Source organism: Engraulis encrasicolus, chromosome 5, assembly GCF_034702125.1.
Source record: "Engraulis encrasicolus isolate BLACKSEA-1 chromosome 5, IST_EnEncr_1.0, whole genome shotgun sequence".
Lineage (NCBI taxonomy): Eukaryota > Metazoa > Chordata > Actinopteri > Clupeiformes > Engraulidae > Engraulis > Engraulis encrasicolus.
The window spans coordinates 29,134,817-29,148,625 of NC_085861.1; positions in this window are offsets into that span (position 1 = coordinate 29,134,817).

Consider the following 13,809-nt stretch of genomic DNA (forward strand, 5'->3'; position numbering starts at 1 on the left):
CGTGCATTAAGGGGCTACAGAAGCATTCATCATTTATTCATTCATAATAATAAACGGAGAGGGCAAGTATGGTACACTGTATTCCCCAACAGTACAACGAACTAGAAAAGTTTACGCTGTAGTACTCAATATAGCAAAAATGTCCAGATGACATACACATTTTAGGTGTTCTCAACAGGTTTTCAGGTACCAATAAATTAACTCTGGTTGGCATTGTGTTGTGTAAGTACAACTGACATCCTAAGACAATGTCTTTGAAGTTTTGTAAATTGGAACTCTATCTGGCATATGAGTGGTTAGATGTCTTGACAACAGCTGAGGCGACCATGGAGTAGTGGTCAAACAGCTGGTCTTCAACCTCAAAGGTTGCAAGGTCAATCCCCAACATGGAGATAACCTTACCTACTTCCTAGAACATGGTATGAAAATGTTCAGATGGCCACCAGACCCATGACTCCAGCTTTAATTAGCAATATTTTTCACATTTAGTTTTGAGCGAAATTACAAAAGAAAAAGGCTTCGGTAAAGCAAGACAATGTTTGAGTTGCTGTGGTCTGGATAGGGGAATGGCCACAAGATCAGAGGATTGCAGGTTTGAACCCTGTATTACCAATAAAAAAACACTCAAGTAGATATTTATTGTTTATTTCTCTCGAAACTGTGAAAGTTACAAATTCTTTAAATCATGTCAATTGGAACTATACAGTAGGCCTATCTGAGATATGAGACTATGTTGGTGTGTTGGGCTTGGGCAGTCATGGACTAACAGTTAAGCAGTTGGCCTCAAAACATGATGGTTTCAAGTTCGATTCCCAGCACAGGATGTTAGTAAAAAATAAAAAAAAATCACATTCAAACATCATTGTTTTGGTATGATGTCAGTCGAATTTGAAGTGGAAAGTATGTGTGAAACACATTTGACTGTTAATTATGAGTAAGTCCAATACTTTCTAACAAACAGGGCTAACTTTCTACCAATACAAAACCTACAGTTGAGTGGTGTAGGGGATAGTCCTCTGCATATAGCCATATTGGCATGTCCTTATCTTGAGGTTGAGAGTTCGAATCCTAAGGCTGGGTCACTCACTTTTTTGGTTGTTTTAGTTGTATTTTTAATTGTTTACCAGCTTCTGCTTTGTGTAAAGAAGAACCCATCCATGTCAGAACCATAGAAACCCTATTGTATTAAAATGTAACATAAAATACAAACTTCTCTAAAAATGGTGAATCTGTCAATGGGGGATAGATTTACTCAACACCATGTGGCCATCAAACCACAACTGACAACTTGGCATGGAAAAATGTGTCTATCAACCTCACTTCAAGGTAAGAAAAGACCCATAAAAGTGTATTGGTGTGTATGTGTAGTAGTTTACTATGTTGCTGCGTGTGACATTAGGTGCTCTTGATGCTACACTGGGTGTATGTTTTGTTAGCAACTTAGCTTAGAATGTTAGCTACTGCTAGTTAGGCCTTTGTGTAGGCCTTTCATACAAATCTTTTTCTTGTATCATACATCTGCAGTGTATTTGCAAGTGATGCGTTGCATTTTCATGATGACATATTGCACATTGAACTTCTGTATAAACCAGTGTAGCAATCATGCTGTAGGGGCCTAATCCAACAAGTCCTCATGAAAGCCTTAAACTTAGGCCTATTTATGCTCCACAGGCAGCCGATATGGGACCACCAGAACTCTATGATCCATCAGCTCTACTCAACACTCCAAAGGATAAACAACTGACTGTGTTGTGAAGTCTGACACTATTTTTGGGAGAAATGTTATTGTAAGTTAGGCTATATGGATCTCCTTCAGCCACCAACTCCTAATAAAAGATTCAGAAATGGACAACAAATAAATGACTAAATTGCCTAATGTGTTGAGGTTGATTCTTTTGTAATATATTGACTGTTGACTGTGTGGTCTAAATTTTAGATTTAGATTTAGATTGTTGTGTATTGTATGATTGTTGTGTTATTGTCTACTGTTTTTGTTTGTCAACCACATGGAACAAAATTAAAAAAAAAACTTGATATAAAGCATTGTTCACGTTTGTGGAATTAAAGCTCATGTTATATTTGGTTTAAACAGAGGGGTGGTAGCCTAGTGCATTAGTATAAACCAACCAATCAATAAACCAACCAAGATTTTTTTTGGGCTCTAAAATGGGAAAACATAAAACTTTTAATTTTGGAATCAAAAACTTAGAGCCAATATAGCTAAACAATGCTGTGCTTGTTTACTTAAAATTTTTAACTGTCTGCTTAGTACTAATTGCATTGATTTTTGCACCATTCTCGAAATATTTATGTCAATGGAGCATGTTAGATCTTTGAGTAGCAGCTACTAAAACATTCAAGATTTTATTTTTTCTCATAACATTTGTTTTCACATAACATGTCTGATTTTATGTAAGACTTACACAAACGTTTTAGTTTTCAACTCAAATCTTTTGTGTAAACCATTGTTTTCTGTGCATTTTACAGTTTGGAGTACATACTTGACTTGGGCTGCTAAAAACTAAAAATCTAATTATGGAATTAAAGTTTTCAATCTTTTCAGTCATTTCAAAGTTTTTGATAATCTTCTGAAAGATTTTGTGTCCTGCATATGCATGCATATATGTAGTATTTACATAAAACATTTGGTCACAAAACTAAAACTTTAAAGGGAATAAGTTTCCACAAAAGTTTAGAGTTCGTGGAACATGTTGGGGAATACAGTGTACAATGATGTCACATGAACATTTTATACATTGTTATGATACTGCAGGAGTCTTCCTTGGTTTTGACATGAACTTACAGTGTTCCCTTGGCTTGGAATTAATTCCAGGTTTCTCCAGGCTGAAATAGACATGAAAACACAAAGATTTGTCAATAATGCAGCCAGGTAACTAAGGATGTGCACTTAGGATACTAACAGGATATTGACAGGTAATGGATTATAAAAGGTGGGGTTAAAGCATGAGGGGAATGCACTCTCATAATAAAAATTAATACTTAGTTTATCAATTGTAATAACAATTATTACAAAAATAGACAGAGAAAAATAATCACTGACAAGTATTGCAGACATGATGTCACAATTGTTTTACTCACTGTAATTTCTCAAGTCTGTAGTTTGGGTCTTCCACCAGAGCAGAGAGCTGCTTGACTGCTGAGTCTCCCAGTGCATTACCATACAGATACAGCTCTTCCAGGTGGGAGGGGTTTGATGCCAGAGCTGATGTCAGAAGAGCACAGCCCTCCTCTGTTACACTGCAACCCGAAAGGCTGTAGAGGGAGAGACAGACAGACAGACAGACATACATACAGAGAGAGAGAGAGAGAGAGAGAGAGAGAGATACAGACAGACCAGACAGACAGGGAGAGAGAGACAGATAACAGCATAGAAGTTATTCAAAGTCTCATGCAGACACACATTGATCACAAGAAGGAAACAAATATGTGCACACAAACACTGGTATTGACATACACAAACGTCTGTTTTAAAGGTACATGGCCACCCCAGGTGCACAGTCCAGACAGCACAATGGCAAATATCATGTACAGGTAATCAAACTACCAGTAGTGTAGTGGATCATGTATTCAGGTAATTGAACTAGTGTAGTAGTGCAGTAGAGGTAGGCACACTATGGCACACACGCCAACACAACACACACACACACACACACACACACACACACACACACACACACACACACACACACACACACACACACAAAATGACCAACCACACAACACACACACACACACACACACACACAACACAGTAAGCCATATTGTGATTATTACCTTTTCCCCAGATCACCCAGCACTAGTGGATATGGTGCAGGAGTGAGACACATGGCAGCACAGTGCAGAGTTAACACCAGAGTCAGACATGACGCAGACAAAAACACCAACATGGTGCAGACAAAAACGCCAACATGATGCCAGACAAAATGCCAGAGTCAGACATGATGCAGACAAAATGCCAGAGTCAGACATGATGCAGACAAAAATGGGCAGAATCAGACACACGTTCCATGATGCTTAACGTTCAGAGCAGCAGAAGTGATATACCCCAAAGTGAATAGGAAATGGAGTGTACTCACTCAGTCACCCAGTCACACACACTCTCTCTCTCTCCCCCCCCCCCCCCCTCTCTCCCCCCCCCCCCCCTCTCTCTCTCATCTCTCTCTCTCTCTCTCTCTTTCTCTCTCTCATCCCTCTCATCCCTCTCTCTCACCCTCTCTCTCTCTTCTCTCTCTCTCTCTCAACACACACACACACACACACACACACACACAAACACACACACACACACACACACACAGAAAGACACACACACACACTACGCACACACCACGCACACCACACACACTACGAACACACACACACACACACACACACACACACACACACACACACACACACACACACACACACACACACACACACACACACACACACACACACACACACACACACACACACCACACCACACACACACACACACACACACACACACACACACACACACACACAGGCAACAGAAGTTCACACCCATGTACTAGCAGATAGCCACAGTTCAGTAATCTGATGGTGGTGGGGAAAACAGTTCTGACTTTTCTAATTCAGATTCAGTTTGTGTTTCTGTTTTGGGTTTTTTGCTCACCTTAGCTTTTGTAGTTTACAGCCTGGATTGCTGAGTAGAGTAGAGAATCTGCTTCACACCTGAATTCCCAAGTTTATTACGAGTCAGATACAGCACTGTCAGGTGTGAGGGGTTTGAAATCAGCGCTGAAGTCAGAGCAGCACAGCCCTCTTCTGTAATACTGCAGTCATCAAGCCTGGAGAGAGAGAGAGAGATGGAAAGATAAAGAAGAGGAGATAGAAGGGTAAATAATGAGAGACAGAGAGAGCAGGACACTGTTTTGGTTCTGTTACTTAGACCAGGAGGCTTCAACTGGTTCTGACCCAGGGACCACCATTCAGACTAAGCAGTGGTCTACTGTGTGTACACCGTAAAAAATAGCTGTTAATTTAGGGTAATTCTGCAACAGCATTCTACTGTTTTTCGAAAAAACAGACACTACTGTGAAAATATTACTTTTGAGTCACATATTGGGCATAAACAGTGAGTAGTACTGCACAATAGCAGCATTCGCCGTTGTGGAAACAACCAAGTTAATTTTAGGCAGCACCATTGAAACCCATTCATCCTCCACTTGATCACCTTCAAGCTTCAATACCACCCGAAGACTTAAGTCATTCTCACTGGTTAATGATTCTCTGATACTATCAAGCATGATGAAACAATTTCCAAGGAAACTACAAAACTTAAAAAAGTGCTTGATGCAGCAAAGTATGAGTAGCCACATGCAATAGTGATAGTGATAAAAAGTGTGAATGGCTGAAACATTTTAAGAACTTGTAACACTCTTGCAACAAGCGTCCCATCTAAACCAATCTGCTAATCAGTGCCTGGCCTCACCTGGTACTATAGGGCTATTATTCAATTATGACCTTCACCTGCCCAAATCCCTGGATGACTCTGGTCACATGGTACTCTTGCACCCTGTTATATAAATCTGGACTATAAATCTGGACTCGGACTGCCTGCTGGCTGGCCTGCATGGCACGGTATAGCACTTGCTTGCCTACAAGCTTGCTTACAAGCTTTCTTACATGCTTGCATACTTTCCTCTTTGTGAAATGCTTGCTTTGTGGCACTTTGTTGCTGTGTGTGGCATCATTTGTGGCATCGTTGCATATAATGTACTTGCTGCAAATTAGGCATTGCTTTTAGGCTAGCTTGTAGTGCTGCTTTTTTGCTTATGCTATTTGGTGCAAATTACGTTTTTACAGACTGACCAAATGCTATTTTCATCTTTGGCTCATCAAGAGCAGATCACATTAAAAAGCCCCCCTCACACACTCCCATTGCCATGTTAACTGCACTGCGTAGGCCTACACTGAAATTTGTGTTCATGCCCCATACATTCAAAGGGACCACTGCAAAACCAGCATCTCAAAATAGCATAGGTGGGCGGCATGGTAATCATGCTCAAGTCACTTCAGTCATGGGTGAACGAATGGGGACGGCCCTGGGCGCGGTATAATACATGAGCCAGGGTATGGAGAATGATGGGTAGGAGGGAAGTTGCCATGTGCCATATTCATGAATGCAACTAGTGGACCCAGTTTTATATTGCCTGCTATATCACCAGTATCTTCCAAGTACATCTCTTTCCAACTTGTTAAACTGTAGTGTATGTACCGTTATTTTACCTATACTACTGTAATAAATATTGTAGAGCATTTTTAAATATTAACATTTCCTAATACTCTAGACAGACTAACTGCGAAACGTTCTGTAGAGTTATGTTAATTTTAACAGTTCAATTGCTGCTGAAAAATAGTTATATATACTGTGGTACATTAAACAGTACTAGCTGTATTTGATGTTTGGTGTGAAATAACAGCAGAATTACAGGTAAATATTAATTGCCAGTAAACTGCCGTTATTTTTGCAGGGAATTTTCTTACAGTCTATGTACACATTCCACTGTGAGGGGAGTCCCTCCGACAAAACTTATGAGTATACCAAACTGGTTCTTGGCCCAGGGAGAGTGAGATCTGAGAATGTAAGTCTGTGGCCCACTGTGTTTGTATCCATGTAAACAGAGGGGAGAGTCACCATTCACGTTATAATAACTCATTATAGCATCAGCTGACTCAATACAGTCATATTACTTACCTTTTCATCCTGCCTGTGACCCGTTATGGACATTTGTTCCTTTAAGGACATTTGCTATTGAAATAAAAAACTAGTATGGAGGGATGTAATACCCACCAAGTACTAAAACACTCTTTGGTGCATAAAGTTGGATCTGGACTGGCAGCTTTTTTTAAGTTGTAGTAGTGTAAATCCATAGCAAGTCCAGACCATCAAAAATACCACCATGGACCACTAGTGAGCAGCAGAATACTGGTTGAAAACCCCTGACTTGTTCACACACACACACACACACCACACACACACACAACACACACACACACACACACACACACACATACACACACACACACACACTCACACAACACGACACACAACACACACACACACACCCTTCAACACACACAACACACACACATTCCCATCTTATTGTTTCCAATGATTAGTGTTTAGTCTTAAGTGTAGTCTTAGTGTTTTAATGTGCTGCATCACAACACTGTTTGGTGTCACTCACAGCAGTGTCTGTAGTTTTACAGCTTGGGCATTCCAGCGTTAGAGTAAGAGATTGGCTTCACTCCCATGATGTCTCCAAGTTTTTTCTTATCCAGCTTCAGGATGTGTCAGGTGTGAGGGGTGTTGTTCGCCAGAGCTGAAGCAGAAGCAGCACAGCCCTCTTCTGTTATACTGCAGCCACCAAGCCTGATGAGAGAGGGGGGGGGGGGGGGGCATCTGTTAACTAAACAGCATGCAGAGACAAAAACAACACACACACACACACACTACACACACACACACACACACACACACCACACACAAACACACACACACACACCACACACACCACACACACACACACACACACACACACACACACTCACATCTGACTAAGCGCACACAACTCACTGCAAGGAAACACACACACACACACACACAACACACACACACTCCACACAACCACACACACACACTCACAGACACACACACACACACACACACACACCCAACACACACACACACACACACACACCACGACCACACACACACCACACACACACTTTGGGGGGGCCTCTCTTCTGAACTTTTCACCACTAGATGGCCTCATCATGCCCCCTTGTTGTGCTGTGTCATTGAGTCATGTTTTTTGGTGTTTGAGTGAGTAGACCTTGTTAAGTTAATTGCATGTTAGTCTATGTAGGATTTCTAAAGAGGTGCTTATTTAATGTCTAACAGGTTTAACATAAAAATGTGGTGTACTCTTTTCTAATTTAACCTTGTTTTAGTCCAAAAGAAAAGTGATTGCATGATTTTAACATGGTGGTGGCGGCCATATTGGACTTTGCCCGTGTTGAGACCATTCGGTATATTTTTTGCGGCCCAGCATTACGGCAGATTTGGATTCAGCACCCTTGGATACCCCTAATCAGTTGTATGCCGAAAATTAATAACATGATTTGCCTTCAGGTGTCACTTTTTGGAAAACTGACCCTTGACTATGTCACCTGCATCTCGTTTGTTTGCCTTTATAAAGCCTCCTTCTGTTTGTTAGCCTGTGCTCAGTCTTGATATTGTTACTGAAAGACCACACTACTTGTAAGTCTCTGTTGCTCTCTTGAATCCTTTGCTCTTTGGATGTTTTTTGACTTTTTTGGAACTCTGTTTTTTGAAATTTAGTATGGATCTTGCCTTTTGCCTTGAACCTTTGTGGATATTGGACATTGTTTGATCTGAAATTGAATCTTTTTTTGTGACATGCTGGTCTACTTTTTGCCTTTGTTGAATCACCCTTTTTGACATAGTAAAACTTTTGAACTTGACTTCCGTTGTCTGCCTCTCTTGAGCCACCTCTTTGGTCTTGTGGTCAAGTGTCTGCCTGCCTGCTTACGCAAAAGGACCTGGGTTCAATCCCCAGGCCCTTTCGTGACGCACACACGCACATTCTGCACACGCACATCTAAGCGCAAGCACACACACACAGACATTCTGCACAACTGTAATTAAGACAATGAATGAGTGGGCGGTCGTGGGTAAGCGGTTAGGGTGTCAGACTTGTAGCCCAAATGTTGCTGGTTCGACCCCCGTCCCGCCAGGTTGGTGGGGGGAGTAATTAACCAGTTGCTCTCCCCTATCCTCCTCCATGACTGAGTACCTTGAGCAATATGGTACCGTCCCGCGGCCACGACTCCCCAGGGGCGCCATTGGGGGCTGCCCCCTTCCACGGGTGAGGCATAAATGCAATTTTGTTGTGTGCAGTGAACTCTTGTGTGCTATGTCACAATGACAATGGGAGGTGGAGTTTCCCAGTTGGGTTATAATAATAGAAATAATAGAGTGACTGTAAATGTGGAATGAAATAGTTCTATGATGACTAATAGTGTAATAGTCTACTGCAACACAGAGTTTACACACACCTCACTTAACACACCCAATCACTGTAAGACACACAGAAACACACACACACCCAATCACTGTAAGAAACACACACACACACACACACACACACACACACACACACACACACACACACAGAAACACACACACACACACAGGGGTTGAGAGATAGGCCCAGGATATGCTTGCTGTGTGTGACCGAGTGCACATATTTAATAAAGTGTTAAAGTCTGAGCACTCTGCAGCAATGCTACCATAAACTTATCATACATGTGTGACAAAACTTACACATGGCAAACATATGCATGCATGTGTAGGGACAATTGCAGTTATGCCAATTGGGATTACATTAATGGGCTCGAAGAATAAATCCCTCATACCATGGGTGACAAAATATGTAGGTAGAGTCGCGTTTTTGGGAGATTTATCAATTATGACTTATGTAATAAGTCATAATTTATCAATCAAAAAATGTAAATAAATCAGTCTCATTAACCTCTTAAGCTTCGGGGCTATTTTTTGAGTTTTTTTTTGAGGTTTTGCCACAACGTCTACTTAAATGGCTCTTGTGTCCCTGCAATTACTTTTTTGACCTATCAAGAAGTGGCTGGTACCATTTTAAAGAAGAGACTCTGTAGAATCCACATGAAGAGTCAGAGTCCGGTTTTGAAAATCCCAGGATAGTACCACATTTCATCAGTTTAGCTGATACATTTGACCTTAGAAACACATTTGAGACATACTCCCAAGTCCACTGAAGCTGTGTGTCAAAGGGGATCTTGTTACAGCTATGTATGACCTTTCCCAAAACAATTATGTGTGGGTATGCACATGCGTTTTTCCCAAGTCTCCAGAAAGTACCATTTGGAGACTCCAAAGGTGCCTTTTGGATAGCCAAAACGCACCCTCCAAATAAAGTGTTGCTGCACAAGAATCTTTTGAGATAGAAGCATGATCTTGGTCAGAAATGAAAGCTTACCCCTTGAGGTGTCTTTTGGTGACTTGGCTGGGTTGGAAATGGCTTTAGAATTGGTATTACACGAGGTTTATAACTGTACGGAAATAGCCTTTTTTTACACTTTGTACAGGAAAAACACTTCCAAAGACCAAAAGGAAACCAAAGTACAATAAGGCAAATTTGACATTTTATTTTGGCATAAATGTCATGATCAGTGCAAACATGAATATGAATGTAACCATATTATATAAAAACAGTGCAGTGCAGGAACAGTAGTGCAAAATGAAGTGAGGAAAAAGGTCTGGCAGTGTAATTATCGGTCCATTTTCACGGTGTGGTGCATAGCTCCCAAATGTGTTGGTATTTTGCAGGAGTCAGAGTGCGCAGCATATCATCTGTCATGACAAAAAGTCTGAAAAGTTGTAGCGCCGCGTACATGGCACCCTGTAGGTGTTTGTGGGCCAGGCTTTCTTGAAGGCCGAAAAGGTGGGCTGAGGTGGCAGGATGTCCTCAGTATCCTCATCTAGCCAGGCCCCATTCTCCTCTTCAGCAACCGCTGAGCCGTGTAATTCTGCCCTCTTCCTCCTCTTTGGGCCCACCTCTGCCTCTTCCTCATTTTGGCCCCTGGTTCTTCTCTGCCTCTCCCTCTGGCTGGTTGCTCTGCCCTCCTTGATGGTGTACCTTGTAGAGGCTGAAGTACTGTCCTCCTTCCTCTTCATCATCTCCTCTATCCTCCTGGCGTCCTTGTTCTCCCCCTGGAGACCTCAGGCTCCCAGTCTTCATCACTATAAACAGAGATAAACAATGAAATACAACTAATGCACACAGGGTAAACAACATGCACCTCTTCTTGACTGCATTTACCTCTAAATCCTCTCCCCCTAGCTCTTTCACTCTCTCACTTGTCTTTCTCACCTTGTGTGTGTGCACTACCCATCCCCATCATCACCCTGCAAAGATTACTTTACCATCCCCATTACCTCACCTAGTTAGCCCCCCCCCCCCACACACACAACACACACCACCAAGAGCAAGAGAAGTACTCTTTGCATTTAATACAGCACTCATGGTATGATGTAACATAGTAATATCATAACCTTATCATAATGTCACTAGTATCATATAACTATCGTGTTGCAATTACATATGTAAGAGGACTGGCACACACACACACACACACACACACACACACACCAGACAAACACACACACACACACACACACACACACACCACACAAACACACACACACACACACACAACACAACCACACACACACCACAATACAGCACTCATGGTATGATGTAACATTGTAATATCATATATAATAATGTCACTAGCATCATACTACTAGTGTTGCAATTACATATGTAAGAGGAACTGGCACACACACACTCTCTCTCACACACACACACACACACACACACCCCGCACACACACACACACACACACACACAACACACACACGCAACACACACACACACACACACACACACACACACACACACACACACACACACACAATACAGCACTCAATGTGTGATGTAACATAGTAATATCATAATATTATCATAATGTCACTAGCATGCATCACACTACTAGTGTTGCAATTACATGTAAGAGGAATGGCACACACACACACACACACACACACACACACACACACACACACACACACACACACACACACACACACACACAAACACACACACACACACACACACACACACACACACACACACCTTTTCTCTCGTACTACAACTCAATCTCACTTTCAGGACAACACAATTACGCATTTCCTTATATTCTTTACACCCCCAATGAGCTTGCTAATGCTCACATTGTAACCTGGAAACCGTGCGTTGCATATGCTACGTGATAGCAAAGTATCATTACTGGACCCCTGGAATAAATAGCTATAATGCTCACCTCTCGAGTTGCCGATCTCTCCCCTCTAAGAAGTCCTCGTATGCCTCAGAGTCTTCAGAATCCTCGCTCTCTTCAATGTTTATATCCTCGTCGTCCTCGTCTGTATATGAGATGGAAGAGGATCCAGCTGCTGGTTCAGCATGCTTAGTTTTTTGTAATCTTTTTGGCATGATGCAAAAAAAACAAGCTAACTCAGCGCTGTAGTCGATGCAGTCGAAGTTTTAGATATTTCTGCCGTGACGCAAACTAACTGAATAAATGCTTCAGACGCTGAGTTTTACGCATGGCTATTACGCGAACGCATGGCTTCTGTTGTGAAAGTAAGGGGCGGGCTTCCGATAGCTCGTTGGAAAGCTGTGTTCATTGGCTCCAATGCTGTGCTCGAATGAAATCCGTAGCTTCTGATTTGATGAAGCTATAGTCAATCAAAGCAAGACTGGTAGAAAAAAACCTGAAACGCCTATCATGCTTCGAAGGCTTGTATTTCAGGCAAGGAACCTCCTATCGAGACCAGGGTTGGCTTGTTGGATTCTACAGACTCTAGGGATCACGTGGGGTGGCGCCAGTGCCGGCTCAAAAGCGGAAGGGCGCGAAGGCAGCCCGTTGTTCATGAAAAAAAACTTCATAGTCCGGAACTTTCGAAGCAAAAATGTTTTGTTTGAGTGGAATTGTGTCGTGTGTGGTTGGAGTATTACCAAAAAGGGACCCATATTCTTATTCTTTGGAATCTTACGGACATTTTGACCCCACCCAAGCCAGGATTATCCATGGTTTCGATGTCTACTGATGGCAGGAAGTTAGGGATGCACTGAAAACTGAGGGGCTAGGATTATGAATTTTGAAACATGACATTGTGGCATAAATTGATGATTAAGCACATATATGTTGTTTAAATCTGCCTAATACAGTGATAAACGAACTCTAAAGGGTCTAAGCTTTCCAATGATATGCATTGTTTGACATGTTTATTACACCTTATGGTTTATGAATGATGAATTATGAATAAGATATTGGTGGGAGGTGTGGTCTAAACCCGGTTCCGGGGGGTGTGAAGCTTAAGAGGTTAATAAACTAGAATGGGCACTCGGTAGAGCGCAAACCTTCGCCTACGCCACTTATTTTTTTTCTGGCCATCTTCAAAGTGTGGAGCATAACATTCTCCAAATTTTGGAGTTAGTTTCATTGAAATCGGACCGGAAAATCGTAATATTACATTTTTGGCCCAGTCTTGACCTCTTATTCAATTCAGCATGCACACGTTCTTCTGGCATATAGTGCTTGGCAAAGAAAAACGTTTTTGATCTTTTCGTGACCTTGACCTTTGACCCAATCACTCCCAAAAAGTAATCGATTGTTCCTTGGGTCATGACCAATCATCCCACTAAATGTCATAAAAATCGGCTCAATTTTACGTTTTTGACCTTTTCGTGACCTTGACCTTGACCTTTGACCCAATCACTCCCAAAAAGTAATCGGTTGTTCCTTGGGTCATGACCAATCATCCCAGTAAATGTCATAAAAAATCGGCTCAATTTACGTTTTTGACCGTTTCGTGACCTTGACCTGGACCTTTGACCTTTGACCCAATCACTCCCAAAAAGTAATCGATTGTTCCTTGGGTCATGACCAATCATCCCACTAAATTTCATAAAAATCGGCTCAATTTACGTTTTTGACCTTTTCATGACCTTGACCTTTGACCTTTGACCCAATCACTCCCAAAAAGTAATCGATTGTTCCTTGGGTCATGACCAATCATTCCACTAAATTTCATAAAAATCGGCTCAATGTACGTTTTTGACCTTTTCGTGA